Genomic DNA, 14,753 nt, shown 5'->3' with positions numbered 1-14,753 from the left:
GAGTGTACGCCGGCAGAATCTCATACAGAGAGGAAGACGCCACCGTTCCATATTGATGTTCATGTGTGGTGAACCCGACCGTCTATGCATATTGGCGACGACCAAGATTTAAACGAACCCAAAGGACTCTGGGTTCAAAGAAAATTAATAGGAGCGGAAGTTCTTATTTTATTGAGAAAATTAAGAAAAGGATATTACGGAAATGGAGCAACAAAGTCAGAATTTTAGGAACCTTTTGAGCTATCTCGGTGCGCTTTTGGCTGGGGTTGGAGGATTTCTATGGATTTCGTCTTCTCCTTATAAAGATCTGCATTAACAGGCATTGATATTAGATTTACAATGATCTGCATTAAGAAATTATCTCCCTTACAAAGATCTGGCTCACTTGAGTAGGATTCGCAATCTGATCAATAACTCCCGTCTCCAAAACTCATTGGAAATCAGAGGTTTGCATACATAAATTTTATTGTGAAAGTTGCCCCCCATATAAAGTGAGACTATATGAACACAACCTTCAGCTAACACCTACTAACTTATTAGCCTCTAGGACGTGCAAAAAAGAAAATTATGACTACAAGTGTCAGTGGGTATGTTGCACATCATAAGATGGGAAAATATGACTGAAACATCCAAATGAGAAAATATGACTGAAACATCTAAGTGACTCTGAAGTGATATAAGATACAAATGCAAACTTTCCTAGATTTCTGCAGTCACTCTCACCCAAAGATGAGACTCCTCCTCCCCACACAACAATTTTCCAACAATGGCAATGTTTGTTTCCTTAATCATCCTGATTCGAAGGTCTCTTCCTTTGATAAACTTGCATACTTCTTCCCATTTTACCAACATGATGCCTCGATTTGAAAAACTTGCATACTCCTCTTCCCCCCCCCCCCTCCCCCACCCACCCCACACCCACATACACACACACACACACCAAAGAAAAAGAAAAGAAAAAAGCGTCTTTGGATATGCTCAATTCTTCTTGCCACACTAGTGGGCCATTTGAAAATCGACATTTGGTATATCAGAATACTAATGAGCACTGCTTTTATAAGAGTGATTATACCTCTCCTTCGCTCAAGCTTTTCATATTCATAAATGGAGTGCATCAGTTGTATTGAGCACCAATTCCTCAAGTAAAGGCTTCTACAGCTGGTTGACAAAAATGAGAATCCCAAATCGCATGAGTAAGGTAAAGGCTTCTACAGCTGGTTGACAAAAATGAGAATCCCAAATCTCATGAGTAAGAAGTGGTACATATGCGTGCGAAGGTGTCGGCCAATTTCAGTTTTTGAATCATTCCTTCAGTGAAACCAGACGAAACATTGTCTAAGTTGCAGGTCATCACAGGAAAAAAACACTGATGAATTGGTTCGAAATGAGCTGCACAAAAGAAGGCAGTGATCGTATCGGGAAGTCCAGAGGATGGCCGGAAAGTCCCGGTACGCCAGAGAGGTCCAGCGTGATCCCCTTCTCTCTGCCAGGGGTGGTAGCCCTAGAAGGGGCAAGTAGAGGTAGCTGTGATTCCCTATTGGCATGCTATACGTTGTGACGGTGGCTCCATACGGTATCAAAGTCCCATTTAGAGATGTTTACCAAGTTTCTCTTTCAAGTATCCAACTTGTTTTCCACTCTATCCACAATATGGTCCCAGCTCAACTTTTTCGCTCTACCAACCTCAAGAGGCAACCCAAGATAAGAAGAGAAGGAAGAGTGTCCACTTTACAGCCCATAATGCATGCCAAACCTTGAATCACCCCATCCAGATGGATACCAAACACTCTAGATTTGTGGAAGTTGGACCTTTGCCTCGTTAATGCTTCTTAACATCAGACGAAACTTTAACCAAGACGAGAAAAAGAGTGTGCACATATCAAATATGAGGCTATGATTATCAATTTCGGGGTTTTAAGATGGTTTCCAAGAAAACAATGGGGGCTAAGAAAAAGCAAAGGGAAGACACTTTTGAAAAAAATAGAAGCAAGGAGTGCCAATATCAAAAAGAGATGAGATATTTCATTGAGGACTAAGTAAGGGTGATCAAAGTAAGAGGGATTCTATAAAATAAAGGTAAGTATGGAAGCTAAGTAGGATCAAGATGAAGGGGATGCTATTTTTCCTGAGATGGAAGAAAGGGGGGTAGGGATCAAGTTTGGGAGTTGCTGTTTTGGGCTAAACATGGAAGAAGGGTGTGGGGAGATAAAAATGGGGGTTAGTAATTTCAACCCTCTTCTCTAATGACACCGACACAAATGGGAGTTCCAAGACCCAAGAACCAATTACTCACCAACCACTTTCAAATGAATAGCACCCTTTATAGCCTCATCAACCACTTTATAGCCTCATGTAAAATCTTATCTCCAATCACCATCACCCAAATGAATAGCACCCTTCAAAAGCAGTTGTTAGAATACTGTGGCTTGAAGTAGTTCGGCGGCAAAAGAAGTGTGTGGATCAATGGTGTCCGGGAATGACAACAGTGGAAGTTTAGACAAAAGCTATGTCCGGCCAGGCAAAGGAGAAATGTAAGAAGATGCGCTTGGCGATGGGATACGAGAAGGTAAAAAAAAAGAAGGTGAGAGAACAGGGGTTTGGATTTGCTGCCGTGACCAGGATTGTGATGGGATTAACATGGTATCAGAAGATGCTCTGATACCATGTAAAATAATAGAAAATTATATTAATCTTGGATGATTTACAGTAAGCACAAGTAGTGTTTTTATAGAACACTCAAATGATAAACATAGCAAGAGAATAAGATAATTATGGAAAGACACTATCCTAATCTAATTCACTTGCCTAATCTAACCCAACCAACCAATATAGCATAATCAAATCAAATCTTCTAATCTCATATTTGATCTTGATTTGATTTCATTCTCTAATATGCCCCCTCAAACGTATATGGATTGAAAATCGATATACGTTTAATTATAGTAGATATCCCAAAAAAAGAAATAGAAAAATTTGATGCACACTGCCACGGTTGATGTCCGTTCGATGTATCTTGCCGATATTGTCGAAGATGATTGTCGCATGTTGTTGAAAAATGTGCCGCATGAAAGAAGAGCCGCGAAGAGCTTCAATGAACTGGATTTGACTCAAGCCTGAATGAGCGAGTCATGTTTAGGCCAATTTTGAATACCGAAACTTCTGGAAATGGGTCACAATGGACCGATGCCGGAATGGGCAAGAAATGGTGGGTCACTATGGACCGATGCCAGAATTGGCAAATGGTCACTATGGACCAATGCCAGAATGGGCAAGATTGCCGGAATAGGCAAGAAATGGGTCACTATGGACCAATGCCGAAATGGGCAAGAAATGGGTCCTTACGGACCAATGCCGAAATGAGCAAGAAATGGGTCACGATGGACCAATGTCGGACCATGGACAAATGCTAGAATGGGCAACAAAGAAGAGAAGAAAATGAGAAGAGATTGGTGGCAATTAATGGCTTGTGGCAAATACGAAACTTTGAAAAAGAAAAATTGGGACATTGGAAGGATTTTTTTTTATTTTTTTTATCAAGAGGATGTGTGCATATCAAATATGGGAGTATGCATTTTTCGCATATGATAAGGCAAGAGGGAAGTAGAGATCGAGCGGTAGTGGGGATTAGATGGTGGCTGGGCGGACGGCTCGATTGGCCGCCCGCCGGAGGACGAGTGCACGGATTTGTGATCAGGCCAGAGGATCCAAGAGCTCTGATACCATGACAAATTTAGGATGTTTCACTAATTCTTGGTTACATTACAAAGAGCCCAAAGACTGTTTATATAGAACACTCATAGGGATAAACATAGAAAGAAATAGTGATAAGAAGGGAAAGAGATAAATATAATTTAATCTAGTTACCTAATCAAATCGGTTTGCCTAAACTATGACTAATCAATCTAAGATCTTGAGAGATCTGATTTTATTCTCTAACAAGTTAGAGCACCCAAATGGCTAGTTTTGGCTTTGTTGCTTTATAGATGGGTGTTCTACTCCCTTAAACCTTGAAGATGCACTCCCATGCCCTAATTGAATATACATTTGAGTGAGGTTCACCCTCGTGCCTCTATTTGAAAATAAGTGAGTGATTAATATAGGATAAACTCTTATATCTTTGTTTTTTATCTTGAGAGAGCTACGTTGTTGTATTTGCCTTTGAGAAGGCTATTTTTCTTCATCTTTGTATTACGGTGGAGGGCACTTTCTCAACCCTTTAAAGTGAGCTTGGAGTTGAAGCTTGGATGAGTGTACAAGGCACGGATTCAACCTCAAGACGATGCTTTGGGGATAAAAGCTTGTAAATGGTTTGGGCTTCACCTGTTAGAAGCCCGGGTACGTGGAAGCCACGAAGGCGATCTTCGTGGAGTGTGTTAAAGTATAAAAGATAAATAACGCCTTTCTCCAATAGCTTAAGCTTTTGGAGAAGTTGGTAAGTTAATAGAGTGGATGTAGGCCAGGTTGTGCCAAACCACTATAAAAATACTTGGTGCACTTTCTCTTTCCCTCACTCTTATCTTCCTTGTGCATCTTGTTTTTTTATATTCTTGTTTTAATTGCAATCGTTCTTTATTTTAATTTTAATTAATCTTTAAAAGGGCAAACGTTTTAAACCCAATTCACTCCACTCTTGGGTTGCCACGCTAACAATTGGTATCAAAGCTAAAGGCTCCTTTTTAAATTATTATTTTTGTTAATCTAAAAATACAAAAGGCAACACCAAATGGGATTTGAGAAAGGTCACTCAACTCCTCACTTTATTGAAAGTACGGTATGGCTCGCACCATAGGATGATCCAAACGTCCATTAGATGGGCCACAGCCTAAATAGGTTGTGCCCCAAAAATCTTTTACATAGGTTGATCCTAACACCCTATAGATCGGAGGGTTACGGTCAACCTATGGAAATGATTTTTGGGGCACAACCTATTTAGGCTGTGGCCCATCTAATGGACGTACGGTTTGGATCATCCTATGGTGCTGGCCATACTGTACTTTTAATAAAGTGAAGAGTGCCCTCATCAAAATACAGTAGCGCTGATAACATTTCCCTAAAAAATATACATATTATGGTGTCCACCTTCAAAAATCTAAATGGGAAATGTTATCAGCACTACTGCATTTTGATGCTCGCACTCCTCACTTTATTAAAGGTACGGTATGGCCTACACCATAGGATGATCCAAACCGTCCATTAGATGGGCCACAGCCCCAAAAATCATTTCCATAGGTGGTTGATCTTAACTCTCCAATCTATAGAGGGTTAGGATCAACTTATTGAGTTTGTTATCCAATTGTCTGGTACGAGTAGGAGTCTTAGGGATAAGGCCTAAGGGTCAAGTGCACTCGTCTAATCGGGAAAAAAAAATTTATTAGAAACGGGCAATTTTCAGAGATTTTGGCCGTTTCTCATTTTCTCCCACGCCTTTATCTCCCAAAACGAGCGAATATATTTTCACTTCCCCTGCATTAGGCATTCACCCCCTGTTAACGTTCAAAAAGCGTTAAAGTTGTCCACCGTTCACTTTTTAATTGGGGCGAATGCGTACTGCAGGAGGGTGGAAATATCATTCTCAAAACAAATTCGTAACCCTAATCGCAAGTAAAATGAAAAAGACCTTGGCCCTGCCATTTTTTTCTTTCCCATAGCTGAAGGGATCTATATGTTTCTTTTCATCACAACCTGAATCTTTCTTTCTTTTTTATGTGCTTTAATTCTTTTGAGATTTCTATTGTCTATGATGATTGACAATAGTAAGTTTGGGACTTCTTCTTTTTTTTTTTCTAATTTTCTCAACTTAGCCTCTGCTACTCAAATACACAGAAAAAAAAAGACACTCACTCACCAGTCTATATATCTTATCTTCCTTGAGAGCTCAATATAATCTTTATATTGGAAGGAAGAAGAAACATGGAGAAGAAATCAAAAGGAGAATTCCCCTTCCTTCCTTCCTCAAGACATAATTGATGTTAATAACCTTCCTCGCCTCCCTACCAAGTCTCTCTTCAGATTCAAATCCGTATCCCAAACGTGGAAAACACGAATCTCTTGTATGTTGCCACCAACTCTTGTTTGCTCTATGACAATATAAATTTCAATTTGTCATTCCTCCTCATTAAGGGAAGTCCTATAGGCGAACATGACCTCGATGGTGAACTCCCTTATATTCTTCGGATCTGCAGGATTGGCTTTCGACCCATTGAAAGCCAGTCCTTGTTATAAACTAGTTATCCCTGTCGACCTTTGCGAGTATAGCGGCAAATTTGAACTGAACTTCCAAGTATTCTCTTCCGAGACAAACAAATGGGAGGTATCTAGAACGAACATCATCATCTAGCACAGATTTTATTTTGCTTATCAATCATTTTACATAGGCCGACTTTTGTATTGGCAACTTGAACTTGGATATTCCAAAAAAATTGTCGAGTTCGACCCTGATGGAAATCTTGCCAGTCTCATCCCATTCCCATTTGGAACGCAGGTGAGTGAATATGATGAGTTTGTGAGTGGAGAATGGGAACCATTTGGAGAGGTTGTGATTGGAGAATGGGAAGGTAGGCTTGCTTGCACGAGAATAATCGGAGGCATATATATATATATATATATATATATATATATATATATATATATATATATATGGAGGTATGGATCATGAACGAACACAAGCAATTTTCGAGGATGTATTCGATTGGATTGGAGACAATACTCAAAGGGAGGGGTATTGACATATGGCCATTGCCTTGTGAGGGTGGTGCTGTTTTGGATGGGATTGACGCTCTTCTCTTATGATCCGAAAACAAGTGAGTTGAGAGAGTTCCAAATCCCTGATAGGGTTAGTCCTCGTGTGTTTAAGTACGAAGATGGCCGCCCTGACTTCATAGTGTACAAGAAAAGTTTAGTTCCACTACCTAAAGGCGCCGAACAAGCCTAAGCTTTTTCTTTTTCTTTAATCTTCTTGTTTGATATTTCCTTTCTAATATATACATTTCTATTTATATATTCATTTTGCTGCAATTTCAATTTTGTTAGGGCATGAATAATTGTTTCTGAATTTTTCTATCCAAGTTTTTATTTAAGAAATGTTACATTTTTTCAAACTATAAGTCCCCAACTGCAACTAGACATAGATGATTTTCTCGAACTACATGTCACAAACACCACCCAAATCAATAGCCTCAATGAATTTAACTTGGTTGCGATGGTGAGTGAAAGAACTATGGCGACTATGAAAGAAGAGGACGGCTTCGATCGCGCCTTCTTTTCAACTTTGTGTCTTGATTCCATGTTTGGTCGGGATTCCAGTTTACTGTGTACACTCTAATAAAGTTAGACATGTGTTTGTCGACTGTTATACAATTGAATATAATGAGTGAAAGGGAACTGTTCATAGCATAAAGACTCCATGAATTAGTTTAGAAAGAGGTATGATGTAGACATTAGATTGCCCAAGGGATGGGAGATTCAACACCAATGCGATCAAGCCCTTCAATGTCATGATGACTTGATATTAGGTTTTATTTTACCCTTTCAGGGCGCTCTTAGTGAATATCCAAATGATCTATCTTGCGGTTGGCCAAAAAATATGTTTAATAGGTTAAAAACTTATTCAAATGTTCCAGTTTTTTTTTTTTTTATATTTTAACCATTAAACGGTGAACCTACAAAACACTTGTTTTTTTTTGGAAAAAGCACCGTTCAAAACGAAGTTTCCCTAACTAGACATCCCCCGACTACAAAAGCCCGTTAACTTGCATGAACAATGTGATTGTTTCCAATTCCCTCGCAAAATAGGCGAAAGTTAAAACACTTCTCCCTCAGCAGAGGTTTGTTCTCATGTTCAATACACCACGTGGGAAATTTCTTACATTTGAGTTAGAAATGGTGTTATGAAAAATATATGGAAGGACAATTTGTTTACAATGTACCCAAATAGCAGCTACAAACCATCTACATTCTGTTCAAAAACAAACCCTTCAGCAATGAAAACGGTACAGACAACTGGGCAAGTTGAAAGATGGATGCAGTCAATTTAATACACGCTTTTGAACTAAATTACAAAAAAGGAACCTACCAAAGGCTTACAATCCCATACTATAAAACTCTCAATCACACAAAAAATTACCTACCCCAAAAGAAAGAAGAGAACAATAACAGAGATCAATTATCTGTATTTACCGAAAAACATTCTCCGTGGCATCTATGGTCCGTTCAATGTCTTCAAAAGTATGCGCCAAGCTCGTAAATCCAGCCTCAAACTGTGATGGAGCCAAATACACCCTGTGAGATCTCACATCGGAAGAGGGAAAGATTCTGGGCTATATATGTGTGGACTCCCTCTCCATGTGCTGACGCATTTTTCGCATCCCTACAGGGTGGGTCGGGCACGATAGTGCCGCAAAAGAACAAAACCGGGGTGGGTTGAGACCCAGAACAGGACAATATTTACACAGTGGGGCCGGGTCGTGACAAAATGGTATCATAGCCGTGCCTCCTCCAGTACAGGGTGCCAACGAGTACGATGGGCCCTAAAGGGGGGGTGTGCCACTGAGGACGCTGGACCTTAAGGGTGGTGGATTGTATGATCCCACATCAAAAAGAGAGAGAAAGTTCTTGGGCTATAAATGTGAACCCCTTCTCGCCATGTGTTGACACGTTTTTAGCATCTCCAAGTAATTTTCTCTCTCTTGATTGGCTTTACAAGTCATTTTCACCATACTCTTATTACACCCAATCTTCTTCCCTTGTCATTCAACTGAGTCATTTTCAATGAATTATCACTCACTCCTAACCTTCTCATGGTCCTAACTCTGATTACAAATGCCTCAGCAACACTGCAATTTGCAAGCCTCAACTTTTTTCCTTGCAATGTTGTATAAAATATGATGAGGGCTAGGATGAAGATAATCCTTCATCTGGTTTATGATCAGGGTTAAAAGATACAACCCACCTCAAACTTCCCTGTTTTATCTTGTTTTTCTTCATCGTGGAAGAATATTTGGGTTGCACATCAATTGAAAAATTAGAAGTCAAGGCTGGGGATTTAGGGTGGAGTGATCAGTAAAGCTCCAACAGCCAGAGTTTTGTTTGTTTTTTCACTGAGAATTTCTGATGAAGGGAAATTTTTAGTCAGTTTGCAGTATAGGTTGAAGTTCAACGACCCTGTACTTTATACAAATGCCTCAGTAACATATCAACATCACAATTTGCCTAAGAAACTTGGAAATTTCAGTCTCATCTACAAATGCATCAGCAACATTGAAATTTCCATGTCTCCATTTGTTGTCTGCTCATGATCTTTTGTATGGTTGGAAGGAAATTTGCCTGAGTTCGATTTTGAAGTCCAAAATCATTCAGGTTTTGAGAAAGTTATCATTGAAGGGGACTCGTTAAATGTCATCAAATGGCTTAGGGATTCAAGATGCGGTGAGGGTTCATCTACATCCTTCTCTCACGTTTGGTGGTCGGCAAGTGGGGAGGCTGATGGTTTAGCTAGGGGTGGTGTTTCGAGGGAGGCTTGTTAACATAAACTTAAGTCTCTCGGGGTAAAAATTGAACATGTTTACTTTTTTCTTATGTAATAAAGTGGAACTTCTAGAAACTTCCAAGAAAAAAAAATTACACGGTTCCAAAAAGGGCTAATGTTTAAGGGATTTGCTAATGGCACTCATTAAGGTGCTACAAAAGGTAAATTTACACCTGTTTCAAAACAGGTGTAATTTAATATTGGTAAAATTCTCTCAACAGTGTAAAATTACTTTTTTATAGAACCTTAACAAGTGCAATCATCAGGAAACTCTAATTGGGCAAAAAAAGAATTTTTTAAAAAAAGAAAGAAAATCATAGAAACAGGCAATTTCCTGAAATTTTCGGGATTTCTCATTCTCTCTCATATTTGAATCGTGAAGCCATTCCTTCACACCTTTGGCCACAAGGAATTTGTTTTCATGATAAATTGGTAGTCAGGAAGTGCAGATAAGGTTGAAGTTGCTAAAAATCAGGAAACAAAATCCAAAGATGAATTGGATTTTTAGAAGAGTTCATCTCATAGCCGGAAACACCCACCAATTTTGTTTCCTGATTATAGCAACTTCACCCTCATCGAGACTACAGTTTATCGTGAAAACAAATTCTTATTTAAAGACCTCTGATGGTAATTTTTACGTGGCCATGCAAGTGTACCTTCTATAATCCTTTCTCTCTATCCCATAGCTGAAGGATCTCTCTGCTTCTTTTCATCACAAGTTCGTAAGAATATAGAACTCTTTCTTTCTACTTTTTCTCCTCAACTTAGCCTCTGCTACTCATACACAGAAAAAAAAGACACTCTCACCAGTCTATCTTATCTTCCTTGAGAGCCCAATATAATCTTTATATTGGAAGGGAGAAGAAACATGGAGGAGAAAAAATGAAAAGGAGAAGGAGAACTCCCCTTTCTTCCACAAGACATTATTGATGTTAACATCCTTCCTCGCCTCCCTGCCAACTCTCTCTTCAGATTCACATCCGTATGCCAAACGTGGAAAACACGAATCTCTTGTATCTTGCCAACTCCACCAAACCTTGTTTGCTTTGACCATAAAAATCTCAATTTGTCATTCCTCTCCTTTAAGGGATGTCCAACTGGTGAACCTGACCGTTCCATCGATTTCCTCAGCCGCGGAAGCGAAGTACTCAATCGCATTGCTGCATCTTGCAACAGATTGCTCGTCTTTCTAGAAAGGGATCTCAAAAATATCAAATTGTACATACATAATCCTGTAACTGGAGAAGTGGATTTCATCCCTGATCACCCTCGTATCGATGATGTTGATGATATAGTTGATGCTATGTTCTTCGGATTTCCGGGATTGGATTTCGACCCATTGAAAGCAAATCCTTGTTATAAACTAGTTATCCCTTTGCAACTTCACGAGTCCAGCCGCCGCTCTCAACTTCACTTCAAAGTATTCTCTTCCAAGACAAACAAGTGGGAGCTATCTAGAACGAACATCATCTTCACGCAAAGATTTTATTTTCAATCTGAATCAATTTACATAGGCGGCCTTTTGTATTGGAAACTTGAATTTGAATTTCAACGGTACAAAAAAATTCTGGAGTTCGACCCTGTTGGAAATCATGCGAGTCTCATCCCATTCCCATTTGGAACGTGGCTGGGTGAAGATTATGATGGGAATGTGATTGAAAGATGGAACTCAAATTATAAGGTTATGATTGGAGAATGGGATGGTAGGCTTGCTTGCACTACAATAATCAAAGGCATAGATATGGAGGTGTGGATCATGAACGAACACAAGCAATTCTCAAGGATGTTTTCGATTGGATTGGAGACAATACTCGCAGAGAGGGGGACTCGCATATGGCCTTTGTCTTGTGAGGGTGGAAAGGTGGTGCTGTTTTTTATGGGATTGACGGTTTTCTCTTATGACCCGAAAACAAGAGAGTTGAGAGAGTTCCAAATCCCTGATACGGTTAGTCCTAGTATGTTCACGCATCAAAATGGCTGCCCTAACTTCGTAGTATACAAGAAAAGTTTAGTTCCAATACCTAAACGCAGCGAACGAGCCTAAGTTTTTCCTTTTTCTTTGATCTTCTTGTTCTTCGTGTTTGATAATTCCTTTTTAATATATACATTTCTATTTATATGATCTTTTTGCTGCAATTTCAATTTTTTTAGGGCAAGAATAATTGTTTCAGAATTTTTCTATCCAAGTTTTTATTTAAGAGATTTCATTTTCTCAAACTATAAGTCCCCAACCTCAACTAGACATAGATGATTTCCTCGAACTACATGTCACAAGCACTACCCAAATCCATAGCCTCAATTAATTTAATTTGACTTGGATGTGATGGTGAGTGAAAGAACTATGGCGACTGTGAAAGAAGAGAATGCCTCGATGGTGCCTTCTGTTCACATTTGTGTCTTGATTCCATTTTTGGTCGGAATTCCAGTTTATTGCGTACACTAATAAAGTTAGACATGGGTTTTTCAACTGTTATACAATCGAATATAATGAATGAAAGGGAACTTTTCATAGCATAAAGACTCCATGAATTAGTTTAGAAAGAGGTATGATGCAGACATTAGATTGCCCAAGGGATGGAAGATTCAACACCAATGCCATCAAGACCTTCAATGTCATGATGGCTTGATATTTAGGATTTATTTTGTTAAATTTTAAAGTGTATTTTTTGGGTAGCTTTATTTTATTTTTATTTTGAGTGATGTAGTGAGGAGAAATATGTATTTTGTGTCCATGGGCATTTTGGTGTTTTATTGGCCTAGCTTGCACAAGTGTGAGCCACACATGTTTGCTCCATCTTTTCCCACTACCTACCTATTTCAAATTCAAAGCTTTACTTGGAACTCCAAACCCACTACTTCCCTAAGCATTTAAGACATCACTTTCTCATACCCACTACCACTTACCTAAGCTATATTCTCTTTACTTTCCTTGACCAAGCCTAATTCTCATAACTTCACTTTGGTAGAGATTCTCCACTACCTAGACCTCCATTGAAGCTTTATTGAAGCTCTCTTGTGTGCAAGCTTTCCTCTTGAAGCTTCTTTTTTATTGTTCTTTATCTTATAGTGTTGTTCTTTCTATCATATATTGAAGCACATCTTTTTGGGCATTGTTCTTCTTCTACTTTGGTTGTTGATTTTGGGCTAGTGTAAACTAACTTTGGTTTCACTATTTGAGGAGAGGATTTTCCGGTAGTGAGAAATTCGTCTTTCTCTATATGGTATCAAAGCCACAAGGGTGGTAGTAGGTGCTTGCCTATATTTCCTTGGTGAAGAAGTTCAATCGGTACTTTGAAGATGGATATGAGTGGAAGGGTTAGTGGACTCGGCATTGAGTTGCTAAATCAATCAAATTACAAGATATGGAGAACATGTATGGAGTCTTATCTTGTGGGAGAAGATTTATGGGATGTTGTTTGCGGGGATGCAAATGTGGCTCCGGAAGATACACAAGAAAATGGCAATGTGTTGAAGGTGTGGATGATGAAGAATGCTAAGGCCGAATTTCTTTTGAAGCGGTCTATTTCGCATGAGTTGTTTGAGCACATCATTAGGTGTAAATCGGCGAGTGAGATTTGGACTACCCTTGATGGATCGCTCAACAAGAAGAACATGGCTCGTCTACAAATGTTGGAAAATGAGTTGGCAAATACTACACAAGGTGGTCTCTCTATTTCTCAATTCTTTTTGAAGATCAAGAATCTTTGTTCGGAGATTTCTTTATTGGATTCGGAAGAGCCTTCGGAGGCACGAATGAAGCGGCATATTATTCGTGGGTTGAAAAGAGAGTATATTCCTTATGTTACGTCGATTCAAGGGTGGGATCAACAACCTTCTTTGGTAGAATTTGAAAATCTTCTTGCTTCACAAGAGTCTTTAGCTAGACAAATGACGGGTTGTTCAATATCCGGGAGTGAAGGAGAAGCATTATTTTCAAGCAACAAGAAGCCTTCCAACAAATATAAAGAGAAGAAAAATATTCCAAGTAAAGGTGGAGATGAAAGAGGATCATCCGTTATGGGTAATGGAAACCGAAAGGGTATCAAGTGTTACCGATATGGTAAACTTGGGCATATACAAAAGAATTGTCGTGTGAAATTGAAGGATGAAAATGTAGCCGAAAAAGTTGATGATCCAAAACATGAAGAAGATTGGGGTAGATGTTTCGTGGCGGAAACTACTAAGGTGGGTGCTTTGGCATCCATCAATTTTGAGGATGATTGGATTGTCGATTCCGGTTGTGGGCATCATCTTACCGGCGACGAATCCAAATTCTCAAAGTTTCAAAAATATGAAAGCAACGATGCTATTATCACGGCGGACAACACTATACATCCGGTAGAGAAAGAAGGGGTCATTACCATTGGTGGTGCAAATGAAGATCCTATTACACTTAAGAGTGTGTTTCATGTTCCCGGTATGAAGAAGAACCTTTTTTCGGTCGCAAATGCGGTTGATGCGGGAAATTATGTTTTGTTCGGGCCTAAGGAGGTGAAAGCTTTCCTCTTGAAGCATTTAAGACACCACTTTCCCATATCCACTACCACTTACCTAAGCTATCTTCTCTTTACTTTCCTTGACCAAGCCTAATTCTCATAACTTCACTTTGGTAGAGATTCTCCACTACCTAGACCTCCATTGAAGTTTCATTGAAGCTCTCTTGTGTGCAAGCTTTCCTCTTTCTTCTTTTTTTATTGTTCTTTATCTTGTAGTGTTGTTCTTTCTATCATATATTGAAGCACATCTTTTTGGGGGTGGTTTCACTATTTGAGGAGAGGATTTTCCTGTAGTGAGAAATTCGTCTTTCTTTATATATTTAACTCTTTCACCAATGCCATCAAGACCTTCAATGTCATGATGACTTGATATTAGGATTTATTTAACTCTTTCAGGGTTCCCTTAATGAATATCCAAATGCTCTATCTTGTAGTTGGCTAAAAAAATATGTTTAATACATTTAAAACTTATTCTAATGTTCCAGTTCAAAAAAAAAAAAAAAAAAACTTATTAGAATGTTTTAACCTTTTAACGGTTAACCTGCATGAAGAAGGGATTGTTTCCAATTCCCTCACAAAATAGGCGAAAGTTAAAACACTTCTCCCTCTACAGAGCTTTGTTTTCATGTTCAATACACCAGATGAGAAATTTCTTACATTTGAGTTAGAAATATATGGAAGGACAATTTGTTTATGATGTACTCAAATAGCACCTATAAACCATCTCCATTCTG

This window comes from Tasmannia lanceolata, unplaced genomic scaffold (genome assembly GCF_043159265.1).
Source record: "Tasmannia lanceolata isolate RefF3 unplaced genomic scaffold, GAP_Taslan_0.1 ptg000015l, whole genome shotgun sequence".
Taxonomy (NCBI): Eukaryota; Viridiplantae; Streptophyta; class Magnoliopsida; order Canellales; family Winteraceae; genus Tasmannia; species Tasmannia lanceolata.
Note: the sequence above shows the minus strand (reverse complement) of the source record.